We start from the raw sequence: 27,811 nt of genomic DNA on the forward strand, positions 1-27,811 counted from the left end.
TAAGTAGAAGAAACTCCTCACCAAGAACTTACCAAAATTCCTTAAACAACACCTTCCAAACCCACAACCCACAACCTCTATCAGCTATAAGGACAACAAAAGCTTGTGGAACCCCACCACTTTGAAGTTGCCCTTTAAGCTGCACACCATCTATCCTTACTTGTACACATAGCACCACCCGGTAATGATTGTGAAACTCCCTCGGTTATTGCTGATAGATCAATATTGCAAGAACAGCATTGAAGGCAGCTCACTATCACCTTCTCAAGGGCAATGAGAAATGGGCAATCAACTGCTGGCTCAGCTTATGAAGCTCAGCTCCCTTGAATAAGTGAAAAAAAAAGTGAATGGATGAAGCATATTGTAGGTGTAGATATTGGACATGAAGTACTAGGGGTATTTGAGGAAAGGTTATCTTGTACAGTAAATTATGATTTGAAGTTCACTCCCTGCCAGAGAGGTAGAAATCAAAGCAATGCCTTCAAAGGGGAAAAGGTTTGCTCCCGAGATGTATCAATTTGCGGGGATCTTCTGAAAGCGAAGTGAAATGGAATCTATTTTAGTTTTACAGTTGGAGCCAGCATAGACTGAAAGACATGAATACCTCCTTTGAGGTCTTAAAAATTTTATGATTCATCCACAGTTTTAATGTATTGATGTCAATGGCAAGGTAACAGGTATGTAAACCATCAAAGCATTTGTACTAGTGCATCACAGACAATAATTCCCGGATCAATCATTTCAAAACATCATTGCACAGATTTTATTTTCTTAATTTATTTTTTTATTTAGAGATACAGCATGGCAGCAGACCCTTTCTGCCCAATGAACCCAGACCACACAATTACACCCATGTAAACAGTTAAACAACTAACCCTTACATTTTGGAACCTGGGGAGAAAACCAGAGCACCCGGGGGAAATCTAAGCCATCTCAGAGAGAACATACAAACTCCTTACAGACAGCAGCAGAGTTGAACCCAGGTCACAGGCGCTGTAGAATAAACCCCGCTATGCTACTGTGCCGCCCAAGCCTCAGGGAAAGTCCTAAACCCAACAATCAAATGTTATTTTGTCACTGATCTTCCTTCTATCACAATGTCAAAAATGGGTGCACTTATCAATAAGTGTGTAATGTCCAGCTGGCTGTGAAAGTCAGCACCATGAGGATAGATGTGACTGGTGATCAATGGTGTAGTCTGTACAGGCAAGTGGGAAATGTATGTTTGCTGTTGGGAATAATGTGACAGAGCCTCAAGAACTAATTTTAGTCAGAGTGGGTAACACTATTGGGATAAAAAAATGAATAAAAAAGTGAAATATAAAGTTGTGCTTTATTTGTCGCATATACATCAAAAGATTAAAATATACAGTGAAATGTGTCATTTGCATCAATGACTGACACAGTCCAAGCATTGTGCTAGGAATAGCTTGCAAGTATCACTCTGCTTCTGGCACCAACATAGCATGCCCACGATTTACTAACCCTAATCTGTGTGTTTTTGGATTATGGGAAGAAAACCATGCGGTCACAGGGAGAACATACAAACTTCTTACAGACAGCAGTGGAAGTCAGCACCAGTCACTGGTGCTTTAAGGCGTAGCACTAACCGCTAGGCCACCATGCTGACAGACTCAAGTCAAAGGATTTTGAGGGACAACTTTTTCACATACAGTGGAAGGTTGTGGTTATCTTGTTCGAGCTGCCGGAGGAAGTGGTAGGAGTGGGTGCAATTACAATATGTAAAAGGCATTGAGACAGGTACATGGATAGAAAAGATTGAGAGCTTAAACACATGGAAATGGGATTATCTTGGATAGACATCCTGACTAGCATGGACTAGTTAAGCCAAAGGACCTACAATGGTAGTGCAGCGTTAGCGTTATGCCATTACAGCACCAGTGATCTAGGTTTAATTCCACTGCTGTGTGTAAAGTGTTTATATGTTCTCCCCATGACCACATGGGTTTCCTCCAGGTGCTCTGGTTTCCTCCTATTTTCCAAAGATGTACATATAGGTATAAAAGGGCTACTGTGGACTCAAAGGGACAGAAAGGCCAGTTGCAATGCTGTATTTCTAAATTAAAAATGTAAATTAAAAATCTGAAAGCTATGATTCTGAGTCTTAATTAATCATTATAATTGACTGCTACTATTGTAAATAGAATGGGATTGAGAGGGGTAATAAATCAGCCATGACTGAATTGTGGAGTAAACTGCATGGACCAGATGGCTTAATTCTGCTCCTATGTCTGAAGTACTACTAGTAACAGCTACTGAACTATATGGACTTGCTGTACGTCTACTGGAAATAATTGAAGTATCCACATTTTGTTGCCTAACTGTTATAAATACAAAACTAAAATAATTGTTGGTGTTTTCTCTGCGCATATCTCCCTTGGTGAAATCATACTGTGATACATTGGGAATAAAGATTGTGGACAAAAAAGTATTGCTTATTTGTGATAGCATATTTTAAAGCTGTCCCAAGGCTGTTCAAGTTAAGCTGTAGAAGCAAAATTACTACTGGCTTCTTGCACTACGAGATGACAGAATTGAAGCTAAACTCCCACTCGTGCTCTAAAATGAATAGGCCCCATGTGAGTTTGGGTTAATTCCCTTTCAATGGACACTTCCATCTGACCACCCATGCTAGCAGTGTGCGACAGGCTCCTGTCTTTCTGATCTGTTTGCTGTGTGGCACAATGGGAATCTGGTGGGTTATAATAACAATGTTAATGGGAACAATGAGGGGGCTGCTGTATCACAAAGCTCAGCTGAGAAGGATATCAGTTTGTAGTCCAAAGAAGGGAATCATACTCAGTATGTTGGAGCCATACACACACACACACACACACACACACACACACACACAGATGCAAGGGCAATGTTAGAAATAATAGAAAAAATTGTAAGAAAAACAGAGGCTGGTAATACAAATATCAAATTGCAAATGTTTTAATTAAATGAGATTTAAGTTGATTAAGGTTTTTTTAACAGGATAATTGCTACTGATATTGGTAATAATGTGCAGTACCAAAGCTTATTTAGTTCTAGTGGATCCAGGCTTACTGCTAGCTTGAGTTTAAAATTCTCATAAATACATTTTCTTTTTCTCATAATCCACTCGCCTCCACTATTGGATTCCTTTTTCTTCAGCCTTTTACCTTTTACACCTATCACCTCCCAGCTTCCGACTTGATTTCCCCACACCCCCACCTGCTTCACATCACCTTCTAGCTCGTACTCCTTCCTATCCCTACGCTCTTATTATGACATCTTTACAGTTCTCAGGAAGGGTCTCGGCCAGAAACATGGACTTTTTAACTCCTTTCCATAGATGCTGCCTATTCTGCTGAGTTTCTTCAGTGTTTTATGTCTGTTTTTTTCAAAATTCTCGTTCTAGTTTTTAAATCCTTCCTTGTCACTCATCTATCGGTAATGATGCGTGTCTAATCACGCAACGCTCCACGATCCTGATCGCTCTTTAAATCTGGCCTCCGGGTCCCCACTGACTTTTGTCATTCCATTCTGGGCATCGGGACCTTCAATTGCACAGACCCTAAGATCTAAAACCCCCTCTTACGCTCCTCCACCTCTCCACCAATCTCTCCTCCTCGAAGATCCAGTCAAAACAGTGCCAAGCTGCAGTCTTCATTGAAGTTGTGTCTCAGACTTACTAGTTTCACAGTTTTTTTTTAGGTTTATAGGGATGGTTTTGAGAACAGAGAGGAGCATTAGGGTTCATGTTATAGTTTAGAAACAGAGATATTGAGGAATTAGAGATCAGGTAGAGTCTAAGCCTTGGCTCTACAATTGAAGGCTGGGGATGGAGATATGCGATATCCATGGTCGGATGTCTGGCTGGCCGACCAACATGGACGAGGGCTGGTGGCCCCCCCCCCCCCCCAAGGGTCAGTGAGTTGTATTGGCTTTCAGAATCGGAGTTTTGTGCAGGTAGGAGGAGTAAGGGCCAGAAACTTCCTCTTATGCAAAATTGGCGAGACTGGTGTTTGAAACCTACTGTTTGGTGTCCCGTCATCTTCGTGCCTGGGGTCTGAGGCCAGTGTTCAGTGATCGGTGAGCCCTGGGTCAACACCAAAGTTTGAAGTCTGGGTTGATAAGTTGAGACCTGAGTCTGTGAATGTCTGCAAGTCCACTGGAAAAGTCCAAGACTAATGTCTGTGAATCTGAGTCCACTGAAGACTGGAGACTGAGAACAACCTGTCCTGGGGTTGGGGGACTCTGAGTGGAGGGAGGAACAGGGTGTGTTTATTCTATTGATGTTTTATTCATTTTGTTATGCTCTGTGTTGTTCTGGTTGACTTTATAGGGATGCTACGTTGGCGCCGGAATGTGTAGTGACACTGGCAGGCTGCGCCCAGCATATCTTTCGGGTTTGGTTGTTAACAAAAATGACATATTTCCCTGTATGTTTCAATGGATGTGTGACAAATAAATTTGACTTTTGAAAGATACTTTTTAAAAGTTCATCCATTTGACCAAGCTTGAACTAATCTCACCACTATCTGGCTGGTTATTTTGGTTGGTTGTGCTTCTGTGAAATTCCTCATGTTGTTTTAACACTGAAATAGACTCAGCAATGAAGAGGTTGCCCTATTATTGTGGGTGGTGAATGGAATCTACTGGGTGGTCTAAGTGGCCATCTATTTCAAGCCTTAAGCAGATTTTGAAGTATATGTCAGGATATTTTGACTCATTTTTGAGTTGGAACTGGTTGGATCCTATATCAGTCAGATTTCTATTGATGGGAATGTGCACCTAAGTCAACACAAACACCAAAACCTTACTGGAGGGACACAAGAGACTGCAGATGCTGGAAACCTAGAGCAACTCATAAAGCATTGGAAAAACTTCAAAGCTCACAGTTCAAAGTAAGTGTATTATCAAAGTACTTATATGTTACCACATACAACCCTGAGATTAATTTCTTTGTAGGCATACTCAATAAATCCATAATAGAATAATAACTATCAAAGACTCAATGAAAGGATGCACCAACTTGGGCATTCAACTAGTGAGCAAGTGATAACAAATCGTGAAAGTATCAAACAAAGCAAAATAATAAAAATAAAGAAGCAATAAGTATCGAGAATATGAGATGAAGAATTCTTGAAAGTGAGTCCATAGGTTGTGGGAACATTTCAATGATGGGGCAAGTGAAATTAAGTGAAGTTATCTGCTTTGGTTCAAGAGCCTGATGGTTGAGAGGTAATAACTTTTCTTGAACCCGGTGGTGTGAATCCTGAGGTTCCTGTACTTTACTATTGATGGCAGCAATGAGACGAGAGCATGGTCTGGGTGATGGGGGTCTCTGATGATGGATGCTGCTTTCCTGTGACAATGCTTCATGTATATGTACTCATTGATGGGGAGTGCTTTACCTGTGATGGACGGGGCAGTATCCACTACTTTTTTAGAATTTTCTATTCAACGGTATTGGCATTTCCATAACAGGCTGCAATGAGACCAGTCAATATACTTTCCACCATTTATCTATAGAAGTTTGTCAAAGTTTTAAGTGTCATGCCAAATCTTTGCAAACTCCTAAGGAAGTAAAGGGACAGACATGCTTTCTTTGTAAGTGTACTTACATGCTGGCCTCAGGACAAGTCCTCTGAAATGATAACATAAAGGAAGTTAAAGTTGCTGACCCTCTCCACCTCTGATCCTCCCATGAGGATTGGTTCCCTCCTCCTGAAGTCAATAAAAGGCTCCTTGGTCTTGCTGACATTGAGTGAGAGGTTGTTATTGTGGCACCACTCAGCCAGCTTTTCAGTCTTCTTCCTATTACACTGATTCATTACCACCTTTAATTTGGCCTATGACAGTGTTGTCATCAGCAAAATTGAATATGGTGTTAGAGTTGTGCTTAGCCACACTGTCATAAGTGTAAAGCAAGTTGAGTAGAGTGTTAATTAGACAGCTTCGTGGTGCTCCTGTGCCAATGGAGATTGCACAGGAGATGTTGTTGCCGGTCTGAACTGACCAGTGTCTGCAAGTGAGGAATTTGAAGTTCTCATTGCACAAGGATGAGTTGAGGCCAAGGTCTTGAAGCTTAGTGATTAGCACTGAGGGGATAACATTATTGAATGCCGAGCTGTAGTCAGTAAAGAGCACCCTGATGTATGCATCATTGCTGCCCAGATGTTCTGACAGGCTGCATTAATGGAGGGAAATGGACAGATCACACATCACATTAAGACCCTTCATCAGGACTGGAAAGAAAGAGAGGAAATGGCCCGTATATAAAGGTGGAGGGAAGGGAGGAAGCAAAAAATTGTAAATGATAAGTGGATCCACGTAAAGGGGGAGGGTTGTGATAGGCAATATTCAATGTTCATGCCATCGTGTTGGAGTCCACCAAGGTGAACTTTACATCATAGTATACTATTGGGTACAGTGCTCTATCTCACAGTAAGCAACACCATTAACCCACTAAAATATTCCAGGGAGCTTCAAAGGAGCATAATTAGATCAGAAAATACTGTCATCAAAATGAAGGAGACATGAGAAATAGTGAACAATAAATTAGTCAAAGCTTGAAGCTATTTAATAAGAGAGTTATAGCAGTAGAGAAGTTTAAGGAGGGAATCCAAAAGTTCAGGGGTCCAGGAAGATGCAGGTGCAACATCAGCATTAAGATGAAGAATATGGCCATACTTAATTCACACACAATGGTTTGGAAACATCAAGGGATATCCTATTCTGAGGCTATGCCTCTGGTCCTAGACTCTTCCCACTACAGGAAATATCGTCTCCACATCCACTCTACCTAGGCCTTTCAATATTTAATAGGTTTCAATGAAATCCTCCTCATTCTTCTCAACTCCAGAAAATACAGGCACTATGGCATCAAACACTCCTCTTATGTTACCCCTTCCATCTCCATTGCCAGCACATCCTTTCTTATTGATACAAAGACCTCATTGATACAAGTACACATCCACTAATATGAGTGTAACTATTGACAAAACTTCTTCAAGTTGGAATAATGATCATTTGGAAAGGCAGGGGCTGATTTTGAAGAGTCACAATGGTTTTGTGCATGGGATATCCACCTCACAGATCTGATAGGGTTTCTTGAGCAAGTTCTAAAGGGATGCCCTTCAGTTCTGAGGCTGTGCCCTCTTGCTATAGTTGAGTAAGCAATAACCAGCAGCACGTCAATTAAAGTTTAAATGATGATCTTGCCCATGATAGACAGATCCCATGAATGCATTGAAAAAAGAACCATTACCACCTTCCTTCCTTCGAAAGAGACAGCTTGTCATTCAGGATTATGATCTGCACAGAACTCTGGATTGACTGCTAGTGAATACAGTCAGGCACATAAAGAGTGAATGGCATTTCTCATGGATTGGTACCTTTCTGTCCCAAAATACCCCTCAGTCTGAGTCACTTTGGTCATCAGATCTGGCACCTCTTCAGAAGTATTTCTTTCCAAAATGATTGCAAAGCATTCATCTCCCTGAGTGAACATTTATTAACTTTCCAGCCCTCCACCCCCACTCTGCTCAACAGAACCAGTTTAATGTTCCATTTGTGGAGTAGCATCTGTTTTCAGATCTCTGTCTTAGTGACATATGAATGGAAAGAATATGCAAACGGTGCAATCTTGTCTGTAATCAGACCTTATGTGTCGCCAGATCACTGATAGAGTGATGGACCTATACCTTTTATTCCCCATGAGACTTGGACTTGCTTTAAAATCCTCTTTCATCATTTAATCAATGATCGTTTAGCATTGATGACTTCACATTTCTATTGGCTTATCTGTAATTAAGGATGCTTTTAGCTGCTGGCTGCTCTTCAGCTCAAATAGTTGACTTACAACCAAGAAGTCTTATGGTTGGGTGACTTTGACCAGCTTTTGGCGGGGTTACTGACTAGTCCATTGGTTAGAAGCAAGAGTTAGAAAGGATTAAAATAGGAAGGAAATAGAAAGAAGTTTGCATTTTGCAACACTTTAGTAAGTTCAGCTCATTTACCTTTATACTATGATAAGCAACAATAAATGACTTAAAGAATTGATGGTTGCCAGGTTACTGGGAATAATTCCTCTGGTCTTCATGTTCATGCCATGGAGTTTCCAGATCCAGCTGAGAGAGCTGATGTGAACAAGAGATTTTGCAGGTGTTGGAAATTTTGAGCAACACTTGCAAAATGCTGAAGGAACTCAGCAAGTCAGGCAGCATCAGTGAAGGGATACAAACATTCAACATTTCAGGCCGAGATCCTTGAGTAGGACTGGAAAGGACAGAGGCAGAGGGTAGAATTGTTGAAAAGTTAAAGTGCCCTTGATCTAATGGTTCCTCCAACATAGAGCAGGGATGACAATGAGGTTGCTCCTCAATGCTGCAAGGTTGGACCAGCCTGACCTGTTTAAATCTCAGGTACAAACAAGCTGGATGAACTCAGCCCGGCATATCCTGATTTCTTTGAGGTATGTTTAAGTCTTTGCTTTTTGTGGTAAAGTAGGCAACAAAATTGGTAAATTGGTTTATTATTGTCACATGCACTGAGGTACAGTGGAAATACCTGGTCTCGCCATCATCTTATCACATCAGTACATTGACGTAGTACAAGCAGAAAACAATGAAAGAAAGCAGAATTAAGTGTTACAATTAGAAATGAAGTGCAGTGCAGGCAGCTAATAAGCTGCAAGGCCTTAACAAATTAGACTGTGAGGTTAAGAATTTGCCTTATCACAGCTGGGGTCCATTTATAACAGCAGGGTAGTAACTGTCCTTGAGCTTGGTAGTACATGCTACCTGATTGGTGGGGGAGAGAAGATAGAATGTTTGAAGTAGGAGGGGTCATTGATTCCATTGGCTGCTTTAGCAAAGTAGAAAGGCCATTCACATTGAAGTACTGGATGTGACCAGAAAGAAGTCAGTAGGTTTTTTCTTTGCACCCACTAATTGATTTTGCCATGTTGAGTATAATAAGACTAATCAGAAAAGAAAACTTTGCAAGTACAGTAACATTTTTAACTTCAAGAGGGACTATTGTGATCAAGGACAGGATAATTCCACCAGCCCATCTCAGATAGAGGATAGCACAGTGAGGCATGGAGTAATCGGCAGAGACAATGTGCCTCGCCCTCAAAGAAACATTCCCTCCAGACTTTCTGGCTCCAGTTGGAGTTACTCCCAGAGTGCTCACAGCATGGTAGCCCTGACATTTCTGTCTTACCGATCCTCTACCTTCTCAAGCCAATTGGAAACCAATCAGGTTTTTAATGACCCAATTGGATGAATCTTGGCTGTTGATCAAAATGACTTTTAATCCCATTTCCAGTATTTCTATAACTAATGAATGCTCAAAGCAGATAAAATAAAAATTACTTTTTTCAAGGTTTTCTCCCTTGCTGCTCCTGTACTCTTGGCAGTCAATCCTTTGAAAACTCAAGGATTATCCTGGATGCTTAGCAACGTAACTTCCATTGCAGATACCTTTTCTACTTTCACCATCATGCATTGAGCTCTTCTATTGCAATTCTTGCACCAATTATCTCCGGATTAAACTCATGTTTGTATTTGTCGGTGCATGCCTACTGGTGAGCCCATTAAGGAAATTCAATGAATTGTACAGTCAAGTTTCACAAGGAGAGTTTAAAAAAATGATAAGGACTCTTGATCAATCTCAGCTGAGTTCAAAGCTACGTTCCAGAGCCACATATCTTCCTTTTCCCATAGCATACAGGTTGTGTGCTTGTGATCATGTCACTACTTTTCTCTCTTTTTCATGTCTTATTTTCTTATCTATGAAAAATATCTAATATATGATATTTTCCTTATGTTTCTTACATATATAATTTATAGTATATTTGCCTCAAAGCAGCAAATTCTATGTCATATATCAGTGATCATAAATGTGATTCTGATCATTGCCTTTTCAGTGACCATCTTTGCATCTTCCAATAGACTAATCTTAACTTTTTTTGTTTTTCCTGGTCATCTGGAGAGCAGGTAGTTTGTTGAATGACTCAGCACTGAAGGAGGCCATTTTGTGTTGTTCTTTCTTCCTGCCCTGTGCAGGGCAGCTTAAAGCCACTGCTTCACAGATCCAGTGACCGGTGTTCGATCCTGACCTCTGCTGCTCTCTGTGTGGAGATTGCAGGTTCTTCCTGTGAAGAGCAGAGGTGAATTGACTGCTGTAAATTGGCCCTGGTGTGTCAGTGAATGGTGATATGGTGGGAAGCTGACGGGGTACCAGCTGTAAGATTGGGGTTTGATATAGGTCGCTGTCTGTAGGTGGTTTGTTTGTTCTTCCCGTGACCACGTGGGTTTCCTCCCACAGTCAAATGATTTACGAGTTAGGGTTAGTGAGTTGTGGGAATGCTATGTTGGTGCTCGAAGCTTGGCAATGCTTGCAGGCTGCACAATCCTTGCTGATTTAATACAAACAAAACATTTCTCTGTATGTTTTGATGAACCTGTGCAAAAAAAGTTAATCTTTAATCTTTAGGATCTTGAATATGGGGAGCATAAAATGGGTGCCTGGTGGAGAATGGGGTTGAAAGGGATAATAAATCAGCCATGATGGAATGGCAGAGCAAACCCGATGGACTGAATGGCTTCATTTTGTTCTTATGGTCTTCTTTCTCTCTGCCTGTCTTTATTGGGCCAGTGTTTACACTCAAAAGTCAAAGATGTGATATCTCCACTTGATTTTCTTCAGGCCCAAGGCATGCATCAGCTAAGTGTTCCAATAAAATTGGTTACAATTATGGAAGATCCCCAAGGGAAGGTGAATAACGTGCTGTTTTTTTAAATTTGGAAGCATTGTACAATGTGGTGCCCAGAAAAATTATTTGGCAGAACCTGACCCTTAAGGTCCAAAGATCCAATTTTTGCAAATAGTCTCATGCTAAGGTCAATAGTGGCCCCTCTAGGGGGTATCATGAGGTCAGTAAGTTGCTATTTTTTTGTGTTTACTGAAATTGGAAGAATGCAACTAACTGTGCCACAAATAATTCTTAAGTGCTTGCACACCAAATTTCAGTTTGATACTATCTTGCTAACAGTATACCTCTGCAGTGTGAAGCACTTTGTCACACTGAAGGTTGCCATTATATATCAGAACAGAGTTCTCTCATCTTATAGTGTGCTTGATTATTTTTCTTCCCCGCTTCCTTTCTTTTCACTCCGGACATTTCATTATTTTATTCTGTTTTGATTTATTTGTCCTCTCTTTATCTCCACAGCCACCTATCTGGCACAGAGAGAGAACTTTCACAGAAAACATGACTCAAGTGAAGTCAGCAAGTCTGAAGTCATTACTTGTCACAGGAGCAGAAATTACTACATGTTCCTTCCATTTCCTTCACGATTTTCAATTCCTTTGTTTGCAAGTAAAAATTGAGAATGGAAAAATATTTCTACAGCTTCCATAATATACTTATAACAGTAGGCCACAGATTTCCAGATTAAGAGGTCCTTTTATATCTACATTGCTCCCTCCACAATTTGTCCAGTCAAAATGTTGGTGGAGGCAGATCAACTGATCTGAAAAGGATGTTTATTGTGACCGTGCTCTGTTTTCAGGTGTTCTGATATTGTTCTAGCCTTGCATTGGTGATGTTGGCAACTGTGGAACATTCCTTGGAATTGCTGCACAGTTGATAGGGTGGTTAAGAAGGCATATAGAGTATTGGCCTTCATTAACCAATGGACTGAATTCAAGACCCACGAGGTAATGTTGCAGCTCAATAGAACTCAGAGTAGACCACACTTGGAATATTGTGTTGCATTCCAGCTACCTCATTATAGGAAGAATGTGGACATTTTAGAGAGGGTGCAGTGGAGTTTTCTAGGATGCTGCCTGGGGCCTCCTCTGACGCAGTTGTAGAAGTTGACTCTGGGACTGCAGGAAGAGGTTCTAACAGCTCTGGAGACTTTTCTTCTCTAACAATTGTCTCTGTTCCCCCCAACTGATCGATATGTTGTCTCCAGATGAAATCAGATGCGATCTCCACCATGTGGGAGAGTGGTTTAGTTCTGCCCTTAATTCTTCCAAGTACCTCCTTTTGATCACCTCTGTAGTCCTTCACCAGGACTGTTTGTCCAGAAGTGCAACATCGAACCTCCTTGTTTGAGGAGTCCTCAATTTGTCTCAAATGCTTGTCTTGACAGACAGACAGACATACTTTATCGATCCTGAGGGAAATTGGGTTTCGTTACAGCCACACCAACCAAGAATAGTGAAGAAATATAGCAATATAAAACCATAAATAATTAAATAATAATAAGTTAATCATGCCAAGTGGAAATAAGTCCAGGACCAGCCTATTGGCTCAGGGTGTCCGACACTCCGAGGGAAGAGTTGTAAAGTTTGATGGCCACAGGCAGGAATGACTTCCTATGACGCTTAGTGTTACATCTTGATGGAATGAGACTCTGGCTGAATGTACTTCTGTGCCTAACCAGTACATTGTGGAGTGGATGAGAGTCATTGTCCAAGATGGCATGCAAATTGGACAGCAGCCTCTTTTCAGACACCACCATCAGAGAGTCCAGTTCCACCCCCACAACATCACTGGCCTTGTGAATGAGTTTGTTGATTCTGTTGGTGTCTGCTACCCTGAGCCTGCTGCCCCAGCACACAACAGCAAACATGATAGCACTGGCCGCCACAGGCTCGTAGAACATCCTCAGCATCGTCCGGCAGATGTTAAAGGACCTCAGTCTCCTCAGGAAATAGAGAAGGCTCTGACTCTTCTTGTGGACAGCCTCCTACTCCTGCATACTCCTTCTGAAATTGGGGTTGAGGAGATCCAAGTGTGAGCATAATGGATGATCGAGGAACAGCATGGCTGTTGAGCTGTTAGTTATGGAGTGTGCTGCATTGCAATATGCAAGGTGGAAATCGGTGAGCTTCTGATTCAGTGACAGTGCAGTGTCTTCTACTGACATTGCTTGCAATCCATTCTCTATTTTCTGGAGAAAGCTTTCTGCCAAGCCATTTGTAGCTCGGTGGTATTGTACAGATGTAGTATGTCTTATTTCATTCATTTTCAGGAGTGATTGAAACTGTTCTACACCAACCTGTGGTCCATTACCATTGGCTAAGTATTCTGAACTACCTGTCCTTGAGAAGAGGCCATTTCTTCCCAATCTGTAGTAAGTAGGGTGGAGCACAGAAGCCAGATTTAGCAGGAGACTGTAATAGAAATTGACAAATCCTAAAAAGAACTACAACTGCAACACCTCCTTTGACTTTGGGGCGTCCACCACCGCTTGAATTTTCTCAGCACCCTTATGTAAACTTTGTGCGTCAATGGCGTAACCACAATAAGCAATGCTTGGTTTAAATAATACATGCTTTTAGTGTCATGCTCTGAGCCCATAATCTTCTCATCTTTTTACTACTGTGTGAGATTTTGGAGATGTTCTTTGTTATCCTTACCAGGAACAATGATGTCATTCAGGTAACAATGAGTGCCCGGGCATCCTTGCAGCACCTGGTCAATAGTATTCTGCTAAAGTGCAGGTACAAGTGTTATGCAAAAATAAGCCTATTATAGCAAGAAAGCCCTTTGTGATTGTTTATGGTGAGAAACAATTTGGGTTATTTTTCCATCTCCAACTAAAGGCTATGGAATTATACAGTACCTTTCTTAATTGGCTTTCAGTTGACTCTATTGCAGGGGATACGGCATGCAAATGGTGCATGGGTCTCCAATCATGTAGTACTTGTCTCAGCCAATCATGGCCACACAATGCAAGCCCTCCTGTTTTTACCATATGCAAGCTCAATGTGACTTGCTGGTTGTTGTATTTCACTGTTATGAATGTCACTCCCACAGGATTTAGCTTTTGTCCAGTGTGCGTTCTTAGTTGGATATCTTCAGACTTCAATTCAGTATCTTTCAAATAACATGTGAACTCATTTTGTGTAATGGCATGATCACTTTCATTCCTGACTGCAACCCTGTTACATCTCCGGCTGCTATTTCCATTGATTTAGAAATTTCAACTGCTCTTTTAAATGTGAGCTGTGCTTCAGTGAGGAGCTGTTTTTGAATGCTTTGTTGTAAGATTTCACAAACTAAACAACCTCTGAGTACATCACTAAGCCTATCGCTGAACTGACAATGCCCAGATAATTTCTTCAGCTCAGCTATATAAGCTGAAATGGACTCCCCTTCCTTGTTATGCTTCTTAAAGCGTTCTGCAAACAACAATGGTTTTGGTTTTAATTGTTCCTGCATTACATTCACAATATCGACAAAGCTCATTTCGGCTGGTTCGTTTCAAGCAGCCAAACTTCTAAGCAAACTGAATGCTTTTTCAGTCATTGCACTCACCAATACTGGCACTCATTTCTCATCAGCTATTTAATTTCCTTCAAAATACTCACAATTCATTCAGAATAATACATCATCCAATTAGCTGTTCTGCAATCAAGCATGTCTACCTTATATTTATTTATTTATTTATTGAAACACAGAGCAGAGTAGGCCTTTCTGGCCTCTTAAGCCATGCTGTCCTCGATATGTCTTTGGACTGTGAAAGGAATCAGTGCATATAGAGGAAACCCATGTGGCCACAGGGAGACCCGCAGAAACTTCGTACAGGCAGAAGCCGGAAATGAACCTAGTTACCTGTACTGTACCAATATGCTACCACTGTTGCCAATTATTTCTGCTTCTTTTTATTTACTATTTTCATTATTATCACCTAATACTCACTGCTTGTGAACTTGTAAACTTTGTCCATTTTTTTTGCTTTTTTTAAACAAACATTTCTCTCCACCCAAAGGAAAAAAAAACGTGCTGTGCTGTGCTTCAACAGGTTGTTTTGGGTTTGTTTTATAACTATGTCATTGCCACTGTTATATTTTGTAACTCCAGAAAATGATCAAAAGATAAACATGGGAGCCTGGAATGCCTGTGTACTTAGTTTTTCTTTTAGTGAGGCACTCACATATGACGTAATGATATATGCCACTCACTTACTTCTTGTACATAACCCATAATGAATTATGTAAGCAACAAAGAATGCTTAATCAAACAATACATTTACAATATTACTCAAATATTAAATACACCATTTTAAGGTTATTGGAGCAAAGTAAAGGGGGATGTCAGAGGCACAGAACGATTAATATACAGAGTGTGGCATGCGTATGGAATGTACTGCCAGGGGTGACGTTAGAGCCAGATATATTATGACATTTCAGAGACTCTCAGACAAGGACATAGCTTAAAGAAAATGGTGGACTATAGGGGAGGGAAAGGTTAGATTGATCTTTGAGAAAGGTAAAAGGTTGGCACAACATCATGGGGTGAAGGCCCTGTACTGTGCTGTACCTTTCTATGTTCTGTGTTCTATTTTCTGTTCCATTATTCTCCCTACACATGCCTTACATATAGTACAAAAGCTTTAAGGCATCAGGCAGTGACACAATGGTTAAATGAACCATTGAGCTGAGGGGGCAATGAGCATCCCATGAAACAATACATTGAGTTAAGCTATGACAATGGGCTTGAAGGTCTCTGTGTTATATTGGCCTGGTCTCTGTCTGTTTAACTCAAAGGGAACAGTACTCTTTTCAAAGAACAGCTCTGGACCTTGGGTGCTAAATCTGCCTTTGTACTTACTGTAACAGCTTAACTTTCACCCACTGCGTGGTTCTCGGTATTCTGCAAATTTCTGATTTATTATTTCTGGTACGTTATGGATGACTGAAATATATAACCAGCTGTAATTGTTCAGTAATTCAGATAGCAGAAATAAAGAATTAATGTTTCAAACAGATGAACTGCCACCAGAGGAGAGGTGAAGCTGTGAAAATGGGATTTAGTAGATGCATGGTTGGGAAGAACAACATTATGATTCTTCATCCCAGACAGTGATGCAGCCAGCTATAATGCTGTCCATAGCAGATCCGTAGAAATTTGCGAGTGCCTTTGGTGACATACGGAATCTCATCAAACTAATGAAATATAGCTACTGTCATGCCTTCTTTGTAACTGCACCAAGATGTTGGTCTCAGGATTGATCTTCAGAGATGCTGACACCCAGAAAATTGAAACTGGTTACTCTTTCCATTACTGATCCCTTAATGAGGATTGGTGTGCGTTCCCTCGACTTCTAGTAATTTTCATTGTCAAGATAAAAGTCTATATTTTCAGTTTGTGAAATTTTCTAATTATATTAATGGTTCTGAGAATTATATTAATGAGTTCTGAGGGGTAACTCTTTCAAGCAGTGTTGTTGTTACCTGTATTCTGGTGACAGAGGATATGATAGCAGTGAGAGCATAGAGGGATCTGGGCCTAGGAAAAGCTTAGGCCTAAATTTGAAAAAGTAGGATTAGGGCAGATAGGTAGCATTGTCAGTGAGAACAAGATGGGCTAGAAAGGCCTATTTTTGTGCTATATGCTCTATGATTTGATGGTCCTATGACCTAAGATTGGACATTATGTCCTAAGATTGGACATAATGAACCACTTTCATTGACCCACATAGAGTCATAGTAGATCCTGTGACTCACTGACCCACTGAGACCACAATGACCATCAAGCACCTACTTAAAGATAAAGATCAACTTCATTTGTTATAAAATACAGGAAAATGTGTCACTTTTCTGCAACATTGATCAACACAGTCGAAGGATTGTTGTGGGACAATCCACAAATGTCACCATGCTTCCAGCACAGCATTTCCACAATTTACTAACCTTAATCGTGACTAACCATTTTTGGAATGTGATAGGAAACTGTGGAGGAAGCTCGAGCGGTCATGGGGAGAACGCAGAAACTCCTTACGGACAGCAGCATGGATCAAACCTTGAGTGGTGATTGCTGCTGCTGTAAGGTGATTGTGCTAACTGTTAAGTTGCCGTGTGGCCCTTTTTTAATCATGCTGTCCTAACCCATCTAGTTCTCAGTTTCCACCTCAACTCGCATTTACGCAATAGTGGGAATCAACGGCGACCAATTAAATGATCACCCCATCCATTTCCGGGATATGGGAGGGGACCTAAGTACCTGGAAGAAAGCTATGTGGTTGAAGGAAGAAAGATTAAATTCCTTATAAATAGCAGCTGAAGTCAGGGTTGAACCTGGATCTCTATAAATGTGAGGCAACACCTCTACTCACTGTACCACTGTGCTATCCATTTCTGGGTAGGGAGAATCAGAATTAAGTTTATTATCACTGACGTGTTGTAGACTGACTGTCCCAGCAGCAGTACAGAGCAATGTATAAAATGTACTATAAATTACATGTTACGCAGTATAGAATAAATTAAATAAGCAGTGCAAAAATAGTGAGGTTCATTGACCATTCAGAAATGAGATGGTGGAGGGGAAGAAGTTGTTCCTTAAACATTCATTGTGTGTCTTCAGACTCCTGTACTCCTTTCTGATGGTAGTAATGAGAAGAGGGACCTAAGTGATGGATCCTGCCTTTTGGAGGCATCGCCTTTTAAAGAGGTCTTCGATGGTGGGTGACTGGTGCCCAAGGTGGAGCTGGCTGAGACACTGCACAAGGATGGTAATAATAATCAGGCTTTTCCTTTGATAATGGTGGATGCATTTAAGTAAATATTACTAATTTTTATCAATAAATTCTTCTCAGCGTCAATTTGTAAACACAAATTGCACAACAGCTTGAGTCCTGATAATCATGTCCATTAGTTGTACCTGAACTATTATGTTGGTCTAAAAGCTTCTGCTCCATGTTACATGTTGTAGGAAACTGGAACACCAGGTGTAATTCTATGTTATTATATATTTGATCTTTCAGGAATTATGTCTAAATAGGTATTCAATGAAATCACCATAGATAATTAATGTTAAAATAAATGCTGTTCTTTCCATGTCTTTGGGTTTTGTTGGGATGGATTGAGAGGATGTTCTAAAGAAGAATCTAAACACAGATCTGTTTAAGAAAGCTGAAAACTTGCACCACCATGTTCAAGAACAGCTGGTTCCATTTAAACATCTGGTTCTTGAACCAACCTGCACAACCTAATCACTACTTCAACATAGAAACACCATACAGATATGACTGCTCTGACCGCATGGCTCTATGCTTTTGTTCTCATTGAGATCTTTCTCGTATAATATACTGTAGGTTGTGATTTTGTTTTTCTTCTGAACGTTGTGTGTCTGTGCTGTGTGCCTTTGATGCTGCTGCAAATAAGTTTTTGTTGGACCTATATAGACAGGCACTTGGCACAGGACAATAAACTTAACCTTGAAGAAGGCACAGTCATTTAAAATAGAGATAAGGCAATACATTTTCTCTTGGTACGATACAGGTCTTTCTTCCTTGATGAATAATGGAATTAGATCCTTGAGTATTTTTAGGGCAGAGTAGATAAACTACTGATAAACAAGGGGTGAAAGTTACCCATGAAATGACAGAAATTATCACAGGAATGAAAGAGATAACAAATGAGAGCAGTTTGATGGCTCTGGCCCCATACCTGCTGTATGTAGAAGAATGAAGGTGCACCTAATTGAAGCCTATTGAATATTGAATGGCTTAGAATATATTGGATGGGTTGAGCATGTTGGACCTTTCCACACTATGACCTGTGATTCCACATGTTCCCTATAGTGTAAGACCAGAGGGCACAGCCCTTTGGAACAGAGAAAAAGAAGAATTTCTTTAATCAGGGGATATTAATTTGTGGAATTCATTGCCACAGACAGCTGTAGCGGTAAATTGTCATTGGGTATATTTAAAGTGGAGTTTAATATTGATTTGTAAGATGTCAAAGGTGACAAGAAGAAGGCACAAGAGTGGTGTTGAGAGGGATAATAAATTAGCCAGGATGGAATGGTGGAGCAGATTCAAAGGGCCAAATGGTCTAATTTTGCTCCTATGTCCTATGGTCTAAGTGCAGAGTTGGGGTTGCTGTCAAATCAGCCATTATGTTGTTGAATGATAGATTGGCCTATTTCTGAACCTGATTGATGTATACGCAGAAACCAATGGAGTGCGAGTGAAATGTAGTTACTGTTGTAATGTAGGATAAGTTGCAGCCAATGTGCAAAGGACTATCTTCCACATACAGCAATATTATTAAGAACTATTGATCTTCTTTCTGACTAAGGGATAAATACTGACCAGGACGCCAGAATAAACCCTCTGCTTTTCTTCAGATTAATACCACATCATCTCTTCCAGTTACCAGATGGAGCAGATTTTACAGTGCCAGGGTTAGTCAAGATATTATTTCCACCATAATTTCTGGCTTAAAGATTGCTAATGTTCGAGTTAATAGTAACTGAGAGTGACCTTAAGCTCAGAATTCAGATATTCATTAACCTTTCAAGGTTTCTCCTAATTTCTTAATGTGCCAAGGTCCCTAGAGTAAATCAGCAACCTAATTATTTGCTCTACACCATCAATAGATGATCATTTTGTCCTTTGCCTCTTGTGTGCTTCTGACACATTCGGAGAGTCAGATCAAACCCTTCTCTGCAATGCTGAAGAACATTTTCTTTTTTTTTCCAGGTTTTGTGGTCACCTCCATTTGCTAGGTTCTGGGCAATGGTTGTTTTCTGGTAGACATTCTTCATTGTTACTGTAGATGTGTGGGTGTGCAGACTGTACAGGAAATGCTCTTAAACTGTACACAGGCATGTATAAATAGATGCATATGGAGAAAGGAGTTTAGGGAACAGGCACAACCACATGCTTATGTGCATGCACAAATGTTCATAAATACAAACAAGCAATTGTGTACACATGCACAGGCATTTGTATATACATACACACATATACACAGACTGACAAACTCACACACACACTCTCTCTCTCCCCCATAAGAAATCAGAATCAGTGTTATCGTCAATAATGTCATGAAATTTGTCCATGAGGCATAAAGTATACTCACAGACATGAACAAACATACACAGAGAAAGATGCACACATGCTCACAGACCTATACACCCCACTCACTCTCTCTCTCTCACACACACACACACACACACACACACACACACACACACACACACACACACACACACACACACACACACACACACACACACACACGGTAAGGTTCACACAAGTATTTTTTTAATAATGCAAATTGATTTTAAAATAATCATAAAATGGCTGTTAAATCAACAGCAAAGTAAAATCACAAGCATTCACTGTAGCTTGTATTTTTACTTCATGATGCTAAGTTTGAGTTTTTGATCAGCCTTTCGCACCAGACATGTCTCAGTGATAATCACTCCATCAGTAGCAGGGACGCCAGCTTGTTATGTCACGGTGCCCTTCCCTCAGTAAATGCATTGGTTCTTTGCAAAGGGAAATACTCCCATTTGTTTTGGATATGTCTGGGTCCACTGAAACTATATATGTCAGTCAGGCTGAACAAGCGAAGATGTTGCCTTGATGGCTGCAACCATTATAGCCCAGTCTGGTCTGACTGAAATCCACCACTGGTATCAGAGAGACAAAACAATATTGGACCTGCACCATTTTAAAGTTTGTTTACAGAGAGCTTCAATATCTACACTATGTCCCTCATAAACATATGAAGAAAAGGCGCCTTTCTATTATATTTTAAGTGTTTGGCTTCAAAGAGAGTCTGATCACATGTTATCTGATCGCTCATTCAATTTGAAGGCATCTCTCCAGTAACCAAAGTTTAAATGTATCACGGCTCTCTGGTTTTCAGTGTTGCTTGTCCAAACCTTATTCTTATTAGTGGTGTTCCTGATCTCTCTGATATTTTGTTCCAAGGCAGAGCCTTGTGAGAGGAAAGCATGAGTGAAAACGTGTTTTGTTCCTGCTTTTATTGGCTGTGGGCGGTGTCCCTATATTGCAATCAGTAGATCAGTCACGTGTGTCAGAGTCATAGAACTTACAGTATAGAAAGAAGCCCTTCGGCCCACCAAGTTTACATTGATCATCATGCCTATCTATATTAATTACACTTGCATGAATTCTGTGTTTCCCTATGCCCTGCTCATTCAACTGCCTCTTGAGTGGTGTTACTTTTCCTACCTTCTCTGGCAGCTCATTTCAGGTATCACCTGTTCTATGTCTGAAAATGTTTCCTCTTCAGATCTATTTTAACTCTTTTCCTCTGCACTGCTACCAGGCAAAATATCACTGGATAGTTTTCTTATCAAGAGCTCTCATAATCTTATATAGGTTTATTATGTCACCTCTCTGTCCCTGTCACTTCAAGGAAAACAGACCCAGACTGCCCAACCCATTCTGAAAACTCAAGCCTTCCAACCCAGACATCCTTATAAGTATACCATAAAATGAGCTCTTGACCTCACAATCTAACTTTTTGGGACTTTCACATTATTGACTACCTCCACTGCACTTTCTCTGTAGCTGTTACACTTTATTCCTCATTCTGTTATTGAGAACATAAGAAATAGGAGCATAATAGGCCATCTGGCCCATCGAGCCTGCTCCTCCATCCAATGAGATGTTTGCTGATCTGGCCGTGGGCTGAACTCTGCAAAAATCTATCCAAACGAGTGGCTATTAAACTTATTAGATATGTTTAATGAAGTAGCCTCTGCTGCCTCCCAGGCAGCAAATTCCACAGTGACTACTCCCTGGGAATTGTCTTCCTGTGTAATATGTACAATGTAATGACTTGGTCTATATGAATAGAATGCAAGACAGGCTGTTCAAGGTACATGTGACAATAACAAACCAATGCCAATTCCAATCCAATTGTTTCTGCATTGTCTTTTGCTTAACCATACTCTTCCTGCAGATTAGCAATCAAAGCTGCACCCAATACTCCAAGTGCAACCTAACCAATGTTTCCTGCAACTGTTGCATGACATCCCAACTTTTATAATTAATGCCTCATCGCATAAAGGCAAGTGTCTTTGTTCCCATTTTCAGGAAGCCTTGCACTTGCACTCCAAAGTATTCCTTTTCAACGGCACCCCACAGGGCTCGACCATTCACAGTTCATAGTTCAAGTTTAATTGTCATTCAATCATACATGAAAATCCATGAATACAGCCAAAAGAGATGGTGTTACTCCAGTGCCAAGATGCAAAGCACATTCACCTAAAGAACATATAAGATATCAGTAAAATATTGTCATACAAAAAAATATAGTCCAAGACCCCGAGTTCCATGAATGTGGCAGAACTCTTCAGTCAAACACAAGATGGCTTGTCTTCTGCCAAACGAACACTGTGTGGGGGAGGGGGGGGGAGGTGCAGCACAAACTCCAGCTCCAGCTTGGACATTGTGTCACTAATCCTCCGGTGGAGTGCGCTAACTCTGACGCCTCTCTCCTGTGCAACTGTAAGCAGGCAACACTGTGGAATCGGGGCCATGTAGCTCCCCGCTGTTGGCCAATAAATCAGTGAATCAGACTTGCAGCTTCCCACATTAACAATGTCCAGCAGGGTCTTATGATCACAAGAAAAGCAACTCAGATGATCGGTCGCTGTTAGACTGATGCCTCTCCGATGCAGGCAGAGCAGCATGATCCTCATGAAGTCTAGCTTACTCAGTTTTTCCCGCCAACGAGCATCCCGCTGAAGGGGCAGATGTGCAGTACTTTAAGTTCTTGATGTCCAGCAGGATCTTGTGATCATAAACCATGTACTTAAAAAAAACAATTACGTTTTTGGTTGACCCAAAGAAGCCGCTGTGATCAAATGCATCACCATCTTATGGGAACAAGATCCTGCTTAAAATATGAGTTACACCAAGTCTGTCTTGCCATATGATGAAACACTGACTATTTAGGACTTTAAATTAAGCACTGCCATCCTAAGGGTCAGCATACTTCAGCCTTGGGGTCTCTTGTGCCCAGTCCAAAGACGCCTTTGTAAATGAATCAGAATAATGTTTCATATGCCTAAAAGGTGTTGTGAAATTTGTTGTTTTGTGGCACCAGTACAGTGCAATCCAATAAGAAATATATATTAAAAATTAAATTAAATAATAAGTGCAAAAAGAGAGCAAAACATAGTGAGGTAGTGTTCATAGGTTGGTTCATTGACAATGCAGAAATCAGTTGGAGGAGCAGAGGAATCTGTTCCTAAAATGTTGAGTGTGTGTCTTCAGGCTCCTGTACCTCTCCATAATGGTAGTTACAAGCAGAGAGCCTGCCCCGGATGGTGAGGGAGCTTCATGACAAATGTTCCCTTTCTGAGGCCTCACCTTCTTCAGATATCTTCAGTGCTGGGGAGCCTACTGCCCAGGACAGAGCTGGCTGAGTTTGCAACCCTCTGCAGCTTTTTCCAATCCTGTTTTTGAGGGCATCATGCGAGATACAAAGGTTTTTGCTAATGGTGGCTGGCTGAGTCATCTAGTGAAGAGACTGCTATTCTGCAAATAATGGGACATCCCTTCCACCAAGTTCCACACATAGATCTGCCAGTGGATTGTCCTGTAACTGGACTACTCTGACAGTGATGCAATCAGGTTTATGCTCACCATGGTACTTCTGCAGAACTTTGTTAGAGTCTTTAGTGCCAAAACAAATCTCAAACTCCCAATGAAATATAGCTGCTGACATGCCTTTCTCATGTAAAACCACACTGCAATCCCAATGTTTACAATACTGACATGCATGATATCCCGTGCACGCGAAGGATTTACTATCCTCCCTGTGTAAAGAACTGTCTTCCGAATTCTCTCCTAACTGCAAAATTCCAAATCCTCTGCTTTTGGGATGGTGACCCCTGGTCCTAGACGTCACAGCTATGGGAACTTCATCCCTCATTTATTAGTGATTTTATTTTCAAGTCATCGCCTATATTGCAGTGTGCTTCATCTCACTCTGTTACAATTCCCTGATCACAGTGCAACCCATTGCACTCCCCCATCACAAGGATGTCTTTCATAGAACAGTAAAGCACAGTACAGTCTCTTCAACCCATGAAGTTTTGTTGACTTTTAAACCTACTCCAAAGTCAATCTAATCCTTCCCTCTCCATTTTTCCTACATCCACATGCCTACCTGAATATCCTAAATGTCCTTAAAGTATCTGCCACTAACAACACCCCTGGTTTTCATACACCTGGTACATTCTATGTAATAAACACATGTCAAACACCCCCATATTCTTTCCTCCAATCTTCTTAAACTTATGCCCTCTCGTATTAGCCATTTCTGCCCAGGGAAAAAGGTGCTGGTTGTCCACACTATCAATACCTCTCATCTTCCTTGGGTAAGAGACCAAATCTATATCCAGTTTCCTGGTGCAGTTTCACCAGAGCCCATATAATTCTGCTGAGATGTTACTCCTATACTCAAATCCTCTTCCACTGAAAGACAGCATACCTTTTGCTTTCTGACTCTCACCACAAGTTAACCTGCAATGATCTATGTACAAGGATGCCAAGGTCCCTCTGTGGAGTGCCCTCTCGTCATTTATGAACTCTACTAAGTTGCACAACTTCTTATTATTCCACTTTAGCTTCTTACACATTTAGATGAGATTATGTTTATTCTTCACAAGTACATTGAAACATTGAAAAATGTATCATTGGCATCAATGACTGACACACTGTGGATACAATAAGGCAGCTTCTAAGTGTCACCATGCTTCCAGTGCCAACATAGCATGCCCATAATTTACTAACCTTAACCTGTATGTTTTAGGAATATAGGAGAAAACTGGAGCACCTAGAGAAACCCATGTTTATACTATTAATTAATGAATGCTAACCTAACTTATTTTTTTCTCTGTTTCAACCTCCGCTCCCATCTACATACTAGTAGCAATCAATAGTGACCAATTCATCAATCGACACATCTATTTTTAGGATGTGCGATGGAACCACTTTCATTTAACTTTACAGATTCATTCCCCGTAAGCCTCATCTCTGCAGGAACGCCATTGCTTTCAAATCACCCTGGCTGAGGTAACAATGGGCCTCTCTAACCCCAGCAAGGGTACTATAATCAGGGACCTGAAGGACTATGGGAGGAAACTGGAGAACCTAGAGGAAACCCACACAGTAGGAGGGGTAAATTATGGGGAGAACATGGATCCAAAGGAAAGAAACCCACCAGTACTATTTCCCCAGGACATCTGAGGACAAACAAAAACATCTCCAGAACAAATTAAAAAATTGTAACTAAGTCTTGCCAAGCCGACTCAGAAGTCGGAACAACGCAATTCATCTTACTGGAGAGAACAAAGAAGGCATAAATATTCATTTTTTAACCAATTCCCCTATTAATTGCACAATATTGTCTAGCAAATGAGGTATAAAATTAAACAGAATATCGATTTAAAAAATGCTCAAAGGCCGCAAGCTACAAGGGATAGTTAGGGTTCTGAAGGTTCAAATCCTGTCCCTTTTTTTAATAAATGGTTGGGAAGCGCCGTAAAGTGATTCATTTTCAGAAGTAATCTTAGATGTGAAACAAATATAGTGAAGTCTGTTATCAAACCATAACATCTGGTGCAGTGGCATATGATGAAATAGCTGACTGCTGAGCTGAAGACAGTCACCGTGGTTTTCTTAATGCGCAGGTTATTGTGCAAACAAACAAGCGCTGATATCGTCTGTGCTTGTCACAATTATTCAGTATGATGATATATCATTCTGAATTAGCTGCCTGAGCACTGAATTTCATCTGCGGAGCGAACCATGGCAACATGCTTTGTACGATATATTGTTCAAGAGCAGAATTTTACATTAAAGTGGAGGGGGGGGGGGCGGCGGAGGAATTGTGCAGATCTAATTCTCGATAACAGTGAAAGAGAACAACTGCAGGCCAAACAAAGGGAGAGGGCAGGCTTCTTTTTGCAGTCGTCTATTGTACTGGGTGATATCCTTCGATACACGGGCAAGTTAATTGTTACCCTGTTAATGAGAATATTCATTTAAAGGGATTGTTTGCCTGGATGGGCAATCACTCCCATTTAAGTGCTTGTTTAATAATTAGATAAAAGGGACTTGGTATTTCAATTAACCAGCTTCTATGTATTACATTATGGGACCACAGATGAAGGATAATGGATGTCTGGCAATGAATACAAGGCTATAATCTCTCTGAGAGGTCCTAATGCAGTCTTGAAAATGTGACAACAAAATTCAATTTATACTAGAGGAGGTGGCATCCATTTAAACACAGGAGGAGTGCGTGCTGGCAAGGGTGCGGCCCAAGGTGGAATGAATCGTGGATTGTGCAGCTTTGATAATGCAATCATCAATTTAGAATTGGGAATATGAGTGGGGTTTAGTTACGGGAAAAAGATCTGTGGAGGAGTTCAGATGATATCATTGAGACGGACCTTTACTTTCATTTGGTTGTGCACCAACAGAAAGGCTTGAATTTTCAGGCTGAACATTGAAGTCAGCAAAATGTTGGGCCATTTGAAAAGAGACATCAGCTACATAGCTGTGGGTCTGGGGGCATATTCATGGCAGACTCAGAAAGAATATCAGATTTCTTTCCATGAAGGACCACTGTGAATTAAATCAGTTTTCACAGCAACCAGAAAGATGATTGTATTACTGAAAATTGTGTTTTTCATTACCTTAAGGCCATAAGACATAGGAGCAGAATTAGACCATTCAGCCCATTGGGTCTGTTCCACCATTCCATCGGTTGATTTATTTTCCCTTTCAACCCCATTCCCCTGCCTTCTCCCCATATCCTTTCACATCCTAACTAATCAAGAGCCGATTAAACTCCACTTTAAATTTACCCTATGAATTATTAATTTAACTTAAATTTTGGAAAACATTCTGAATGGTTCCATCACAGCCTGATAAAGAAGCTCCAATGCACAGGGATACAAGAGTCTACAGAGCGTGCTAGACCCAGCTAGTTCCACACGATATCTAAACGCAATTTCATGGCTCGCACCATCTGGGACAAACGCTCTTCTCATTGGTGCCATCAGGCAGGAGGTACAGCAGCACGAAGACCCATACCTCAAAGTTCAGCAACAGCTTACTGGGGCAGCTATTCGCTGTTAGCGCAGCGCTTTACGACACCATCTGTAAGACTGGGGTTCGATTTCCACTACTGTATGTAAAGAGTTAATATGTTCTCCCCATCAATGTGTGAGCTTCCTCTGGGCGCTCTGGTTTTCTCTCTCATTCCAATGATATACGGGTTAGGGTTAATGAGTTGTAGGCATGCAGTGTTGGTGTTGGAAACTTGTAGATTACCCAGCACAGTCCTCGTTGATTTGATTTGACGCAAACAGCACATTTCACAACATGTTTTGATGTACATGTGACAAATAAAGCTCATCTTTATCATTAGCTTCTTCCTCACCACTAGCAGGTTCTTGAACTGACTTGAAAAGCCCCAATTGACCTCAGACTATATTTCCATTAATTTGCACTGTCTTATGTCTACTTCTGTGTATTTTGTTGTGTAAACTGTGTATAATTTATGTTAATTTAAGTTTATGCAATTTATATTTGTCATGTTTATAATGTACTGTGCTACTGCTGGAAGAAGCAAATTCTCGTGGTCTTTATACTCCAGGTATATATGCCCATGACAATAAAAATGAACTTAATTACATAGAATAAAATCCAAATACTTGGAATAAAACCTTGCATCAGGACACTTCCTGAAATATCGGTATTTCATTTCCTCACGGAAATATGAAGTATGAAGAAAAATCGTAATAATTTATACTAATATTTCTTTCTGAAAAAAATTATGGTGCGTGCTGGTGATACACCAAGTGATTCTGAGGTATACTGATATTAAAAAAAATTAGGGGATAATGGATCCCAACTTATCCAAAAACATATATTTAACGTGACACCATAGTGTAGTGGTTAGCATAATGCTATTGCAGAGTCAGTGAACAGGTTCAACTCCC

Source organism: Hypanus sabinus, chromosome 13, assembly GCF_030144855.1.
Source record: "Hypanus sabinus isolate sHypSab1 chromosome 13, sHypSab1.hap1, whole genome shotgun sequence".
NCBI lineage: Eukaryota > Metazoa > Chordata > Chondrichthyes > Myliobatiformes > Dasyatidae > Hypanus > Hypanus sabinus.